The 15,527-nt window shown below is 32.4% G+C and overlaps 1 protein-coding gene across 2 annotated transcripts in view; it reads right to left on the bottom strand.

Annotated features, from left to right (window-relative positions):
• Positions 1-15,527, bottom strand: part of LOC129983630 (trithorax group protein osa-like) — a 125,051-nt gene that overhangs the window by 64,697 nt on the left and 44,827 nt on the right. The window lies entirely within an intron of this gene.

The raw sequence follows: 15,527 nt of genomic DNA, 5'->3' as shown, positions 1-15,527 counted from the left end.
TATCCCAATCAGAGTCTGAATCAATTAAGATGATTAATTTAAATAATGCTTTTTAAAAATCCATTTCTGGGCTCATCTGAATATGAATGTTGTTTCCATTAAGTTGGACTACTTCGATTTTTACAAGAGTAAATTTTATAACTTAATTCCATTTAACAACAACTGGAGAAAAAATTTCTTAGCAGTTTGAATGTTTTTGTGGCATCTAATAAGCCTATATACTTTTATTTAATTAATTCACTTCAATATGCTCCTGAACCCAAATACAGCAGACACGAAATAGTTTAAGATTAAATGACATCGCCTTGTTATTTGTATAAGAGCCACCAATTGAACTGAATAACGAGATAAATGCAACCCAGAAAAGAAAAAGAAGCACGTCCCGAGTACAAATATTTTGAATGAAAAAGGAGGCTGGGAGAGTAAGAGGGAAAGCAAAGAGGAGTATCGTATAAAATGACGACACATAAATAAGCCGCTTACACTAGGAGCATGAGAAGGAAGCAGGGGGGGGGGAGCACAAATCGTACGTAACCATGACAACGACTACGGCGTCGATCAGAGTTCGAACATTCCTACTAAGAAAACTGCAAGAAAATCGGAGTGAGTGTGCGGCGGCGGTCCCTGCAGTGAAGCGAGAGGGTACTGCTTCTCTCCTCGTGCCGTTTCTTTAATTAAATCAGAGTCAACAGAAACCTAATTAACGAAAGAGGGAGGGAGAAAAGAGGATGGGGAGGTACATCCCGTTTTATCTGCAGATGCCTCCGTCGGCAAACGGAGGAAAAGGGTAAGAAAATCCCCCGGCGGGGGATGGATGAGAAGAGGGGTATGCTCAGTTCAGCATCGAACGAAGATGAGTTTTTAGTTGAGTTTTTTCCTCCTCCTCTTTTTTTTCATCCCTCTCCGACAAACCCCTAATATTATCATCAAAGAAAACATGACATGCATGCGGATAAGTATCCCAGCGAGATAACGAAATCGAATAGTGAAACTAAATGCTAGGAGAATGTAACATAACATAAAATCCGAAGAAAATAAAGAGTGGAATGATCAAAATAAATGCAGTACACTCTCGAGTATCCGGTTCGCGACTATTCGGCTTTCGTACTATACGGACTGGTTTTACAAAAACTAAAACGATAAGTTTTGACTCTTATCTTCAAATTACCATTTCATATCTACGTATCATTTATCAGTGAAAAATACAATCAGTTTGAGTCAATTTTCTTAAGAATCAATGCTAGATTTACGTTAATGTTTGTTTGTTTTCAGCATTTAAGTTAGGCATTGCAGAATTTATGTTAAAATGTGTATAGTTTATATAATTTAACTTACTTTCAATCTTATAAATTCTTGAAACGTGCAGTGCAGTATATAAAATATCAGTACAAAGCCTTCTATTTTAACCCGACACATTATCGGTAACGGCTTCCATGATTCATTGGAACCCGGCCACGTTCATATTCTACGTGGCTTGAGATAAATAAGAGGGCTTGGTGCACAATAAGAAGCGAGAAAATACATATTATAGCAATGAGTTTTGGTATAAAAATTTTGTCTCCTGGCAAAGAAATGAATTCATAGAACACCGACCTATCAGGTTTTTTGGTTATCCGACCTGCCCTTTTGCCACATTAGGCCGGATACTCGGGAGTGTACTGTATATATATGATTGAATCCCATTTAATATATTCGCCTTGAACAAGATTAAAACGATTTACAAAGCACATATATCATACCAAACTGCGATAAACGAGAATATTTTATTTAATTCCTAAAGAAAATCTCAGGCATGTATAATTTAATTAGCAGAATCGCTTATAATCATAATCAATTTAATTTTGTTACGAACTGCATGAGTAGTCAAAAAACGCAGGCATTAAATGAAATAACATGGCTTATGTTAACCTGTACTGAAATCTATTTAATCAACAAAATATAAAATGACTTTTTTTTTTCAACTATATTTTAACCTGTTCCATTTTAAAACAAATATTTTTACATTCAAAGCACATTAAATAGCTTAGAACATGATCAAATTATCAAGGAATGATTGGTTTTAGTTTCAACTAATATGACAATATTGTTTTACATTTGTGAAGAACTACTCTAAGTAAAATAAGAATAAAATGCGTGGCTCAATTTATCAACGTTTAAATGAGTAAATATTGCTACACAGAAATTCTGACGTTACACGATATCTGAAGAAATATGCTTTAAACTTGTGATTTTTAAAAAAACTATTAAATTATTATATAATATATTATTTCTGTATATAAGTACAAAAAAACACTTCGAAACATACGGAAATACATTTAAATTCTCCTCACTTTTTTCTTGAGAACATAACCAAAAATTCCCCAGAAATTCAAATTTTACGGCAATATTTTTAATAATAAAAAAATTCTGTAATTTATGTCAGTCAATAGACAATCTAACAGACATTCTGCGAAATTTGGCACAATTAATACACATATATTCAATGCTGCAGTCAAAGCATGATTAAAATAAGATTCTACACTTTAAAATGTCTAGCTTTCAGGTTTAATTTTCGGCGCATCTATTTAGTGATGAGATTTTTTTTTTTTAAATCACATCACTAAAAAAAAAATTAATTGTGAGGATGTGTTAAAAAATCATTATTAAAACGTCGTTAATTTACCATCTGTTTGGCACTTCTACCACAAACGACATAATCAAACATTCTCCAAACAAAAACAACGAAAACATTTAAATTCTGTTACAAATATGAGTAACATCCATTAGCATCTTGTAAATAATAGATAGGCGTTGCCTTAAGAAGTGCGCTATACTTAAATAATAATGTTAACACTACAACTAATATTGCACTCATTAAAGAAATTGTCACTGTGTGCAAAGATAGCATAGAATACTATCAAGAAATAAATAAAAAGTACACCAAACAAAACAGTTAAGAAATTAATATATCTGAAAATAGTAAGAAATCTGTTCCAATTGAAACTGAAAAGGGGGATATCAGTGGGAGAAAAAACTAAAGCTCCAAGTGTCCAAGAGATGCCAACAGAACAGGCAATTATTGACTACAGCCGATTAGACAAATTGCACAAAATTGCTAGTCCCTGTGTAATTTCCTAAAAATTGCATCGCTTCACAATAATATTTAAAAATTGGCTTTAGACTGCTTTTTAATCCAACGATTCAATTCATCCGTAACGAGTGACGACTTCAATTTATTTCTAATTGTCGAAAGCGGGAAAATCGTCTTACGCGCGCAGTTTCACTTTCAACGAGATTTGCTCGCAAATTAGATTTCCTATTCGCGATCTAAAAAACGCCCCGAAAAAGACTGGCTACTTTTTTATTTATTCATTACTCGCCTTTTCCTCAACGTCAAGAAATGCCACCCCTCCTCCCCAGCTGCCACTGCGGGCCAATAAGTGGATGAGGCGAGAAAAATAGCTGAAATACTTTTTAAAAAAATGAAAAAACATGCTGAAGAGGAAGGGAGAGAAAGAATCGAAATGAATGCTCTGCCACACGAATACCGGGGGATGGTGAAGAGAGGGGCAGACATGCGAGGTGAAAACATCGGCAAGACAATTTGACTTCATTCCCGTTGCTCGTCCCCAAATATTCAAATAAAAAAAATGATGACGGAAATGCCGCCTACCCCTCGCACGTGGTTGAATCTCTCGCTCGAGAAGTAAATTTGAAAGGAACTACTTTCGTTTGCTCATTTTGTGTTACGTATTTCTTTTTAATCCTGCCCTCCCCTCCCTCCCTTTTTTCCGAACAATGCACCAGTAATAAAGAAAGACGGTTTTTAAAAAAAACATACCAAGAAGAAAATCTCACCAGTTTGTCGAAGGGAAGTAAGATATATGTATACACTCTTTCTGTCGAGGCAGAAGAATAGAGAAGAAACAATATAAATGAATTTTAAATGCTTGTTTCGGGAAAGAAAGCAAGCTCAATTCAATTCAAAAAGGAAGTTATATAAAATGCATGCCCAATTTTAATTACTTTGCCGAAAAAAATCTTGATTGAAATTCTTACTTCTCGGCCCGAAAGATGATGTTATGAATATTACCTATATGCACCTATTATAGATATGTACCTATTTTAGTATCGTTATTTTATAAATCTAGAAGATGTGCTCCTCTAGACCGGCTGCTATACTCTTAATGATATCCCAATATGACCAACTAAACGAAAGTTGTAGTAGAAAACCTCATGCACATTGGCAGAGACCACAAAAAGTTTTTTTTTATATATAATATTATTTGCATTACAGTTTAGATGTAAATATATAGCAACAATAAAATCTTTGTTTCCCTGCAATGGCCTTTTCTCTATAAGTAGTATTCGTGGAAATTCAAAACAAAACTAATCACTAAAATCGGAATGAAATAAATAATGATCCACTAACAGGAAAAAATAATGCTGAAAGAAAATATTACAATAACCTTCAATGAAACAGTATAAATATAAAATCAAAAGAACTGCAAACCTCGGTTCATTGACCTTTTCTAAAATCCAGCATACAAAATAAAATGTGATGTTTATGATTCCATTACTAATTTTTATACATACTTAGCTTCAATCATAAAATCAGCCAATTTAAACAAAGAAGGGGGGGGGACTGTCAATTGCTAAATGCCGAAACAGAAATTCAGATTTCGCATTCAATAATGCCGCTGATCAAATGGGTAGGAATATTTTTAATTCTATCCAGTGTTACAGACAGAGATGGATGATTATATGCAGAGATGTCTGCATCATTGGACTTTATTTTCAAATAACCACAAATTCGAACGTGCCCATGGTATATTAAAATGTTCATTAATTCACGCGAACATTCTTCTCTTTCTAGAAGGCAGTATAGAAAGTAGAATAATTGGGCTCTTTTACACCATGCTTAAGTAGAAACTCAAAAATTGGCATTACATTATAGTGAAAAACTGTCGAGTAATTTAAAAGATAATTTTATTATTATTATTATTAAAGAAAGGGGAAAATGCGCTGAAAATATGAATGTGATAATACTGAAAAGTACTTTTATTGCTAATTACAGTTTATACATTCAAAGTTGAGAATATTGTATTTAATGGAAATAATTTTCACGAAAAAAGATTTGTTGAAAAAATTTTTTCTAAAAAATAAAATGAAGGCAGAGATTGCCCATTTGACAACAACAAAAATGCATTGTTATTCATCAAGTTTACTTTAGAAAAATGACTTAATACAAAATATTTCTCAAGCTTAAATAATATTTAAAATAGCAAAAGCACTTTAGTACTAAAAATTGCTTATGAGAAGAATCAAATTCAGATTGAAATTTTACAAATAATATTTTCGTAGGAGCCCGCCCCTACTTAAGTGAAATACGTGTAATATGTAAACGGAAAATTCTAGCCTTTCAACAAAAATTTTCAAACCTATATCATTCCAAGCATTCATGAACATTTCTGTAAAGTTGATTCTTAAATCTGACTCCAGTGAAATTAAATTGAATTCTATTCATTATTTGATGGCATATTATAACAACTCACTTACTTGCTACGGTATTTTTATTTCACGACACTTACCAAATTTTTGAATAAACACTCATTAAAAAACAATACAATTCTATTTTTCCAATTCCTTAAAATTATGAAGACAAAATATGAAATATATAAGTTATTGAGTGTAAATAAATAATTATTTCCAATGGCAGGTTTTCCCTAACCAATAAAATAGTAATTATGACAAAGAGAATACAGACTATCACAGCCATACAAAAGCACATTGCAAATACCTGTGTTCTCATGGTTCGCCCCCCCCCCCGCCTTACAAATCCAGTGAAATTTCCTAAAATCGACCATTACATATATATCATATTTATAATTATAATAGAAATTTCATAAGACTTCAGATTAGAAATATGAAAAATCCGGAGTGTTTGTCCATCGATCATCTGGTATGCTTCTACAAAATGGCGCATTTTGAGTTAAGCTTCAAGGTAGTGATAAAAAATAGAAGTGTATAAAAATATCTCATTTGGTTTAAAATTTGATTAATGTTTATATTTAACGACTGCATACCGCTAAGCAGCTTATTCTGTTGTTGAATTAATTAAGTTAACAAAATACCAGAAACTATGTTTTTCGAATTCAGGAAGATGCATCATATAAATAAATAAACATCATTTTTTGAAGCGTACAGTAAGCTAATTTTAAGTACAAGAAAGTAATAAAAAAAAATGTTGCCTTTATCAGGATTTGTTTTAAAGGATTTGATAGAAGAGTATTATAACAAATAAAAGATAATGACTGAATGAAATAAAAGCACAAACCAATTATTAATTAACTAATATATATATATATATATATATATATATATATATATATATATATAATTAAACGAAAACCAAAATATTCCAAATTGAGATGTTTCTACATCTGGTAATATTATAGTTAACGACACTCGACAATGTATTCCGATAAAATGTCCAGTAGTTCCAATCAAGAGTTCATTTATTCAGCTTACGGCATCTCCAGACAGCGGGGCTGCCAACACACACCACGTGCTCCCGCCTCACTTTAGAAAAGGAACAGAAAGGTAATGATGATAGAAAGAGTCTTTGGAACGAAAAGAGGGGAGACGCGGGAGGAAGGAGACAGAAAAGACAGCTGATCGTCATTCTATTTACAAAGACGGTGATTAGCCGACGTCACGGAGACAGTGACGTCATGGTTATCTAGAGCAGCGAGATGGTCATGATTGAATTCCGAGAAGAAAATTTCAGAAAATTTTATTAATATATATTTACTTCTCAATTATGGGACGATGAAATATCTGCTGCGTCAGAAGAAAAAGAAAAACATTTTATGTATGAATAGATATCTATTTTAAACTGGAACAACTACAAGGAGAAACAAATGTAAATAAATAAATGTAATGTCATATTTAACTTTATAATACTTTATGAAAAGAAGCGGACAAAAAATTTTGCACAAAACGTAGCTCATTTATAATAGTACCTCACTTATTATTATTAAAAATTCTACGGCATAAAAAAATTTGAAAAACATCAAAACATAATAATACAACCTTAAAAAACAAATTCTAGAGCAAAATTTATCGAATTGTGCAATTTTGAAATAAAAAATCACGAAATTAATTCGTATTGTTAGCATAAAAATTCAATAGTAAAAGTAAATTGATGCTAATTTTAATCGATTCATCTGTCTAAAAACCAAATAACATTCTTTTTTCTGTGACAAAATCCAAGTTTGAAAAAATTTTACGACAAAATTTAAAATAAGGATATGAATTTTTGGTTCCATCCTTACCTAATAAAAATACTCCAGCGAACAATTTCTTGAGACAATGATCCACAGTCTTTATGATCAAAATGTTATTTCATAACAATAAATACATAAAAAAATAAAAACGATGATGAATAGAAAATTTAAATTTTCTTAGTTATTTTTTATTAGTAGTAGACAAATCTGCAAGAAGGATGGGCGGAGGTTCAGCAAACTGCAGCTCACGATTGGCATGTAGATCCTTTGAAGAATACATATCGCAAAAAGTAAAACTGAAACAAATCTTAATACCAATATGATTGAAATAACTTTATCATCCCATTCAAGAAAATCCAGTTTAGATAAATATTGTTATCTTATACTCATTCACATTTTTAAAACGTTCGAAAGTTGAGAAAATATTGCTCCTAAACTCACTGTTTAAATCTATCTACATTTGCCGAACCGAATTCATGAAAGGAGATGGAATTTTTCAATCACAGGGTTTAATACACAGAGCGGGTTTAAGAGTTTCAAATTTTTACATGTTGGTCCTGGGATAGAAAGTTCAAAATGATATCCAACGAAAGCAAACCGCTGAAATAGCACTTTATAATAACAGTAAGCGGTATAAATAAGAGGTAGATAATAGCAGTACTACGTCTAATAGAATGGGTTTTAAAAATTTGCATTTGATATTGTCAGTATTCACAGATTTGCATTAGCAGAGCACTAATTCAATCATTTATCAATTCAGAAAACAAATTACTAATTTGACTAGCAAATAATAGTATCTTAAATTGAAACTCAGAAAAAGAATTTTCAAGAAACGTAAACTGAAATACAGTAAAGCCAATATTAGCATTTTTTTAAAAGCACTTTTATTAAAATTGATTTATGTTATGTTTATAAAGGTGGAATTCAGCACACTTCTGTGATCTAAATGAAAATACAATTTTTTAAATGTATTCAGAACTTAACTAATCAAGGCATTAATTTAAATTTTGATTCGATAAGAATAATGTAATTTGCTCGTGAATTTGCTGTGTAAAAATGTTTATAATAACGAAAAGAAATATGTTAAAACTGATAAGTAAATAATAGCTATAAAAAGAAAAAAGATTTTTAAAATCGTTTTTATTAGTGTACTTTTTTTAAAAACGAACTTGGACGTCAAGCCAAAATTGTAAATGCATGATTCGAAACAATATTATGAAAATCAAGCCACAATGAATAATATCTTTTAAAAAATAGAAAATGTTTCCAATACTTAAGCCGTAATGAATATTATTAAAAAAATAGGAAATTCTTTAACATTTTTGTTAAAATTAAACGATATGAGCTTAAATTTCATTTTATTTAAAATATTCATATCCATGCGAAACCAATTTTAACAACTTTTGCTTTGACCATCATTTTTTCAATAAAAATTTATGTTCCACTTTTAACACATTAATAAAACGTCTTTTAAAAGCTTTATATTATTATTATTAGTTTGAAGATAAACTTTCGTTATCAAGTGATTCATTAATTTAATACCTTATTATATTATCTTCATTGGTACTCATTTGTCAAAATAAATTTAAGACTATCCAATGATTTAGGCTTATTCGAAAATATGTAAGCATTTCCGGCTCAAGATTGTCTAAGAATATTAGAAAAAAATGGGGCAGACTATTGAATTGGGAAATGTTAGCCTTGTAATTTATAAGCTAGATTCTGGCAGAATAAAGCCAGATACCCTTCACTTCACAATTTAAAAAAGCTTTTTTTTTTTTTGTAAGCAACGTTTATCGTTTCATTTGCATGAGAAGTGCTTCATTTTCGACATTTAGACACCACATAGAGAAAATTAGAGAAAAATTCAAGAAAGCAAAAGGAGCACTATACCCACTTCTGGGTCGGAACTCTAAACTCTCGTTTAGGAATAAACTTCTGCTGTATAAGTCACTACTGCGCCCACTGATAAGTTATGCCTCCCCCGTCTGGGAGGCAGCAGCAAAAACCCACATAAGTAAACTAGAAACCTTACAAAATAGAACAGCTAGGCAAATAGCAAATATGCCCTGGTTCATCAGGAACAAAAATATACTAAAAGACTTAGAATTAACAACAATAGAAGAACACTTTAAAAAACTAGCCACCACATACTACCAAAAACTTGATAATAATAGCAATGAAGAAATAAAAGAAATACCTGTGTACGATCCAAAAAGCAACAGAAACAGGAGAAGATCTCGGACGCTACTCCAATAAGAGACCCACCCCCGCACCTCGTCAACATGAATGTTCCCCGCCACTGCCCAATGCATTTATTCATAGATATTAATAACGCTAGGTAAAATGTAATTAGTTAATTATTAATAATGGTTTTCTTTATACTTTAATTATTAAGTCCTTTTCTCTTATTTAATATGACTGCTAAAATAATAGTAATACAAGCTTTAAAATTATGTTCAACATATATTGTCTGGTACTCATCCATCAAATAGAAGATGAAAGGCCATCGAGCCTAGGAGCTTCTCAAAAATCCCCACATCATTGGCTTCATTTTTTTATAAGTATTACATATCAACATTCTTATTATCTTACCACTTTATCTTACAGATTTCTTTGATTTTTTTAAAAATTAATTTTTAATCTTCTCACTCAACAGTCACTCTACGATAATGTTGGATTGGATAAGTATCATCCAATGTTTATTATGAACAAGTTTGAGTTATAAATGTAGTGTGCATGTTGGAAACATGTTTTGAAGAAACAATCGTAGAGTTCTTTGACGATTTTTATTCTTCATAATTTCAAGGAAATCGGCCAATTTTCTTAGTTTTTGTGAGGATTTCCAAGTCCAAACCATGGCGAGAACACGGTACAATGTATCAAATAGGAAAGCATAAAGCAAAAAAGAGAAGTCGAAAATATTCTGTGCTGATATAGTTTCTGAAATCATTTGTCGAAAAAAAGTTTGATTCCACGGGGAGAAAAATAACCCGAACAGCTTAAAGGTTTAAAGTTACAATAAAGTCAGAACTAAGACTGATTAGAAAATTATTTTTAGAGCGTAGGTAATTTTAAATTATTACATACTTAAAATTAGATACACGGTTTTCTTAACTGCCGAATATCTTGAAAGAATTTGCATTACTTTAATTAAAAAGCCATTATTCCATTTATTGTCGATCAAAAAGGAAACTTATATACTGTTTTTAATATTAATGTCAACGAGTCCGTAATATGACCGCTGGAGAGAAATGAGGAGCAGTTTCAGCGCTCAAATTATGAAACAAAAAGAGTGAAAAAACAAGCTCGCCAGGTTTTAATAATTAACAAATGGGAGTTTCCGATTTCGGGAACGACGCTGAAATCGGAACTTCAGAACTGCTTGGGCTTAGCTTTCCTGCATCCCTGGAGGTGAGGGGAATCATTGCAATTCGGTAGTTAAAAAGCATTTTTGAATTTTGAATTTAACTCAGCAAAAAATAATTTTTAGATTGTAGATACATTAAACTTTCACGTATATAGCATGAATTGAAAGAGCAATCGAGGAGTTCTTCAATGATTTTTATCCTTCATACTTTCAAACGAATAATCCAAATTTTAATTTTTGTGTTAATTTTTGTACAAGCCAGGATGAAAGCAACGTAGCACACTGAATATTATGAGGACAGAATGTAGAAAAAAGCGACCATGAAAAAAATATTTTGTGTTTATAAAGTTTTAGAAAAGAATCTGTCGAATAAGCGTTTTCATTCCCAGGGGAAATGAACAGAACATAAATGTTAAAGTTATAATAAAGCCGGAGTAATTAAAAATATATGCTTTGAATTTAAATAAAAATAACAACTATAGCATTTTTATAATTTTGTTAAAATAATTGTACAGCAATCGCATACATCATTATTATTCTACAAATAATAATTATGTGAATCAATAAGTTTTCAGGGAACAAAACAAGAAAAAATAAATCAATAAGGATTGCAACCTCCCCCCCCCCCCCACCTCCAATCCTACCAGTACGACACAGAATTTCAACATACACATCAAATAAACGAAGAAAATGTCATTTTTCCCTGTGTTCAGTAGAAAAGAAGATAGGGGGGGGGGGGGTGAAGGCCGGAAAAGAGGCCTGAGAAGGCGGGGGGTGAAAAGAAAAAGAGAAACCGCTTTCGTATTCAGTTAAGTACTTTGAAATAAAAATTTTATTACCGGCACTATTAAAGCCAATTATAAGCCGAAGCACTCCCAGAGCGAAAATACACAGCAACTATTTCGTTTCTTCCGTGGTGAGTCCCCCCCCCCTCCACACTCCCATTCCCTTTTATTCTTTTTCGTAAAATAAATAAAGCTGAATGAACGGAGGCGCGAAAACGCTGAAGAGAAGCGCCAGTTGGTAGAGTAATTAATGACGAAGAAGCGTCAAATCAAACTCCCGATTAAAAGAAGATGAAAAACTGGTGAATACCACGTGCGCCGTGATGATAAGAGCTGGGATTAAATGAAAGTCCCGGATCAAATCAAATAGCATTTAAACAAAACGTAGTATAATTTCTTTAATATAAACGGGGCATCTCAGGAATTTTTCCAAGGGAGGGAATTAAAGTTATCTACAGTTTAACATTTATTTCTGTACAGGTAATATCAAACCTATGGTATAAAATATTCAAAACCCCACTATACACTAAATAAAATAGAGCAAGAGTCAGAAGTGGAGGAATCCTCATCATAAACGAACATCGAATTCATAAATTCATTTTTCATAAAATCCTAAAGGGTTTAAAGCAAACTACTGAATATATATTAAAACTTATATCTTACTTGGATTGAAAATTATAATCTGTTTACAGCCTTACCAAAATGCATTGCTCCTTAAGTGAGAAAGCATAAGCAAAAACTGATAGTCCTCCAATCGGAAATACTAATAAAATTACTGTTTGATTAGTCTTTTTAAAACAAAATATGACATTTTGCTTTTGATTGCTATTGCATACTTTAACCATCCATTATTTCTATTTTCTCTCAGAAACTTTCTTTAATTGATTTTGAAAAAGGATCTAATTCGCAACAGTTGATTGCGATGGACGTTTATGCGTTATAATACTGATGAAGGAAAAAAAATTAATCGGTAGCATTTTCAATGTTTTGTACCTTTATAGTCGATAATACAAAAAATTTCTATTTGAAAAGCATTTAAGATTTAACTGAAAAATAATTGGACTATATATCGTTGTTCAAAGTCCTTCTTTACTTAATAAAATCCAAATGTTTTAACTCAATTTCCCCTATCACCAACACGCACACATTACAAAGAGATGACATTATTATTACTAAACACTATATTTTAATAATTATTATGTATATAACTTTTTACTAGTAGAAATTAAAACATTATTTATTAATTGGAAGAGTATTTTTCAAATTAATAATCAATAAAATGTTTTTTTTTTTTTTTTTTTTTTTTTTTTTTTTTTTGTAAAATGAACAGGCTTTATAAGAATCAACAAAACAACCGTAAAAAATTGTTTGCCAGATATTAATGAAAAACTTAAAAGCTGCCCCTACCCACAATGCATATGAATAACGGGATATTTGGACGATAACTTAATTACTATTATGAGGCGGGGGGAAAAAAACAAAAAAAAACCTTTAAACTTTAAATGGCAGTTTAAACTATTTATCAAGTAAAATGAAACTGTATGACAGGAATTTAAATGACAATAATAATGAAACCATTTGGTTTTCAGTAATATCCATCTCCTTGAACAGAGCATATAAATTAAATAAATATCAATAAAATACTATAGAAATTATTCTTTCTATAGAATGAAAACTGATTGAAGTGCATATCCAATAATGTTTCATGCAGGATGTGTATATTCTTAAAATACATTGAATTTCAGGCAGTAAATGAAATCTATTAGAACTATAATTATTTAGAATACGGAAATGGATCTTTTTTATTAACTACCATTCAATGGTAAAGCAATAAGTGATATATATATATATATATATATATATATATATATATATATATATATATATATATATATATAAAAGGAAATTACTAACATTAATGAAGAAAATTATATTATGAGCAAAAGTTGACGAGTCAATTAAGTAAAAAATAAAAACAATAAATGGGACGTTCTGGACTTCAGGACACAAGAATTAAAAGAACTTCAGGACAGTAGCAGATGCAAAAATCTCAAGATTCAGCAATCTATACACTATTAAAAGATGACTGATTAGATTTCGAATCCTTTCATCAACAGTAAAAGGGCACACATTTCTAAGCATTGTTAAAGCGGCAAGAAAAACAAATTTTGAGAAAAGAAGTATTCTCGATCAACTTTGCAACATCACCGGACACTTCATTTTCATTAGGGGTAGAATAGAGGATGGAACAACAGAAAAGATGTAGGTCGATTTGTATTCATCACGTCAGATAAAGAGAGGGGTAAGAAATGGGGGAGGGGCACAAGTGACAGTCAAAAATTTTTCAAGCTTCTAAAAACAAGTCAACAGACATAAAAACACGTAACCTCCCCCACCCCACCCCATCCTCTTCTGCGCTTGAACTTTCCTTTCCGCTCACAAAAAAAAAAAAAAAACAAAAAAAAAAAAGAGGGGGGAGGGGTAAGACGGACGAGAAAAGAATTCCCAAACTAAACTTTCTTTTTAGCGTCGTCTTATTTGCATGAGCCATAAGCTGCATTTAAAGTCTATTTGTATCGAGCAAATGGCTTTTTATGCTGCGCTTATTTCACATTCAAAACGCTAACGGGATAAAACAAACGACGAAACACGGGAAAGAAGCGAAGGGATAAGAAAGAAACGAAGAGAGGAAAGAAAAAGATGCCCAAATAATACATACTACTCTGCTGCATCGGGTAGCTGCGCTTATTTTCTCGCAGAATTTTGAAGGGGAGTCCAGAGAAGGGGGACTAAAGCAGAGATAAAGGGTGATACATAAAAAATAAATTACAAGCAGAAAAAAAAAAGAAGGAATTCTCTTTTTCAAAAATAAAAATGGGGGAGGACGCAAAACAGGGGGGATGGCGAAATGTATTCGGCATCAAAGCGATATTAAAATTATGAAGAAGCACCTAAACAGGATTCTGTTACAAGCGAAAGGCGGGGGTGAAAATCGGGGAGAAGGGGGAGAATGTTGGGAGAAAATCGTCAATTTCTTTTCCTTCTTCATTTTCCCGCTTCTTTATTTTTTCCCCCAAAGAGTAACAATTTTTTTTCTCTCTCTCCTTTCGCCAAAGCACACACAGCTATCGACTTCAATCCTGCCTGCTTCCCCTTGTACCGTTATCCCCCCCTCCCGAATTGCGAGAGATAGTGGGGAGGGGACAGTGCTTTGGGCAAAACCGTCTCCATAGCAACCGAGGCGCAACTGCCACCGGGGAGTCTGGCAATGCAAATCAATTTGGCACAGTGAGCCCCATCGAGCGCAGGGGCTGCTCCGGCAGTTTCTCTGCCGTCCCCCTCCATCGCATTTGTTAAATTGAAGTTCGCTCCGGAGGATCAGAAGAGAAAGCGGTAGGGGGTGGAAGATCCATTCGAAGACAGTATCGTTCGCGCTCTCGGAAAAATTGCGCCACCGCTGCAAAGTGCTAAATGCGCTGGCCGAGCACAACGCCCATTAACCGCCCCCCTCCCCTTCTAGCACGCACTTGAATCGGAAGGAAAATAAATGCCGCTCAAAAACTGCTTCATTACCGAAAAAAAAAAGTTTAAAAAAAATAAAAAACACGAAATTCGAGACGCGAAAACACAATGCAAAGGATATATTTTCATGCGAAGCATTAAATGGAGGATATTTTCCTAGCTTAGCTTTGCTTACGAAAGATCTAATTTCTTTGAAAGCGATCGGTGTAATCATCAATAAAGGAAAAAGGAACCGATCACTTCTAATCACCCGCAGGAAATAAAATGCAAGAGCTTTGATGTACCCACAACATCCGGATTACCTTTGATTCCACATCTTTAGGAAGTTAGAAAAATGCAGAATACGAAAAACTAATTTTCTTCGAAATTCATAGATGCGCTCTTTTCAATTAGGCATCAAATTAAAGCTTCACACTAAGGTTAGTCACAATAGAAAATTTCCAAGTATTCACTAGAAAAGACACATTTATGTTCTTATTAGTCCTCAATTAAGATCTCCCCCCCCTATCGCACCCCTGTTCACTAAAGCACTCCCGCCGATTCAATTAAGTCTCAATTTACGGTTCAATGTGAACAATTAAA

The sequence above is a fragment of the Argiope bruennichi genome, chromosome 9 (genome assembly GCF_947563725.1).
Source record: "Argiope bruennichi chromosome 9, qqArgBrue1.1, whole genome shotgun sequence".
NCBI classification, from domain to species: domain Eukaryota; kingdom Metazoa; phylum Arthropoda; class Arachnida; order Araneae; family Araneidae; genus Argiope; species Argiope bruennichi.
This window is presented reverse-complemented; position numbering and strand designations above follow the sequence as displayed.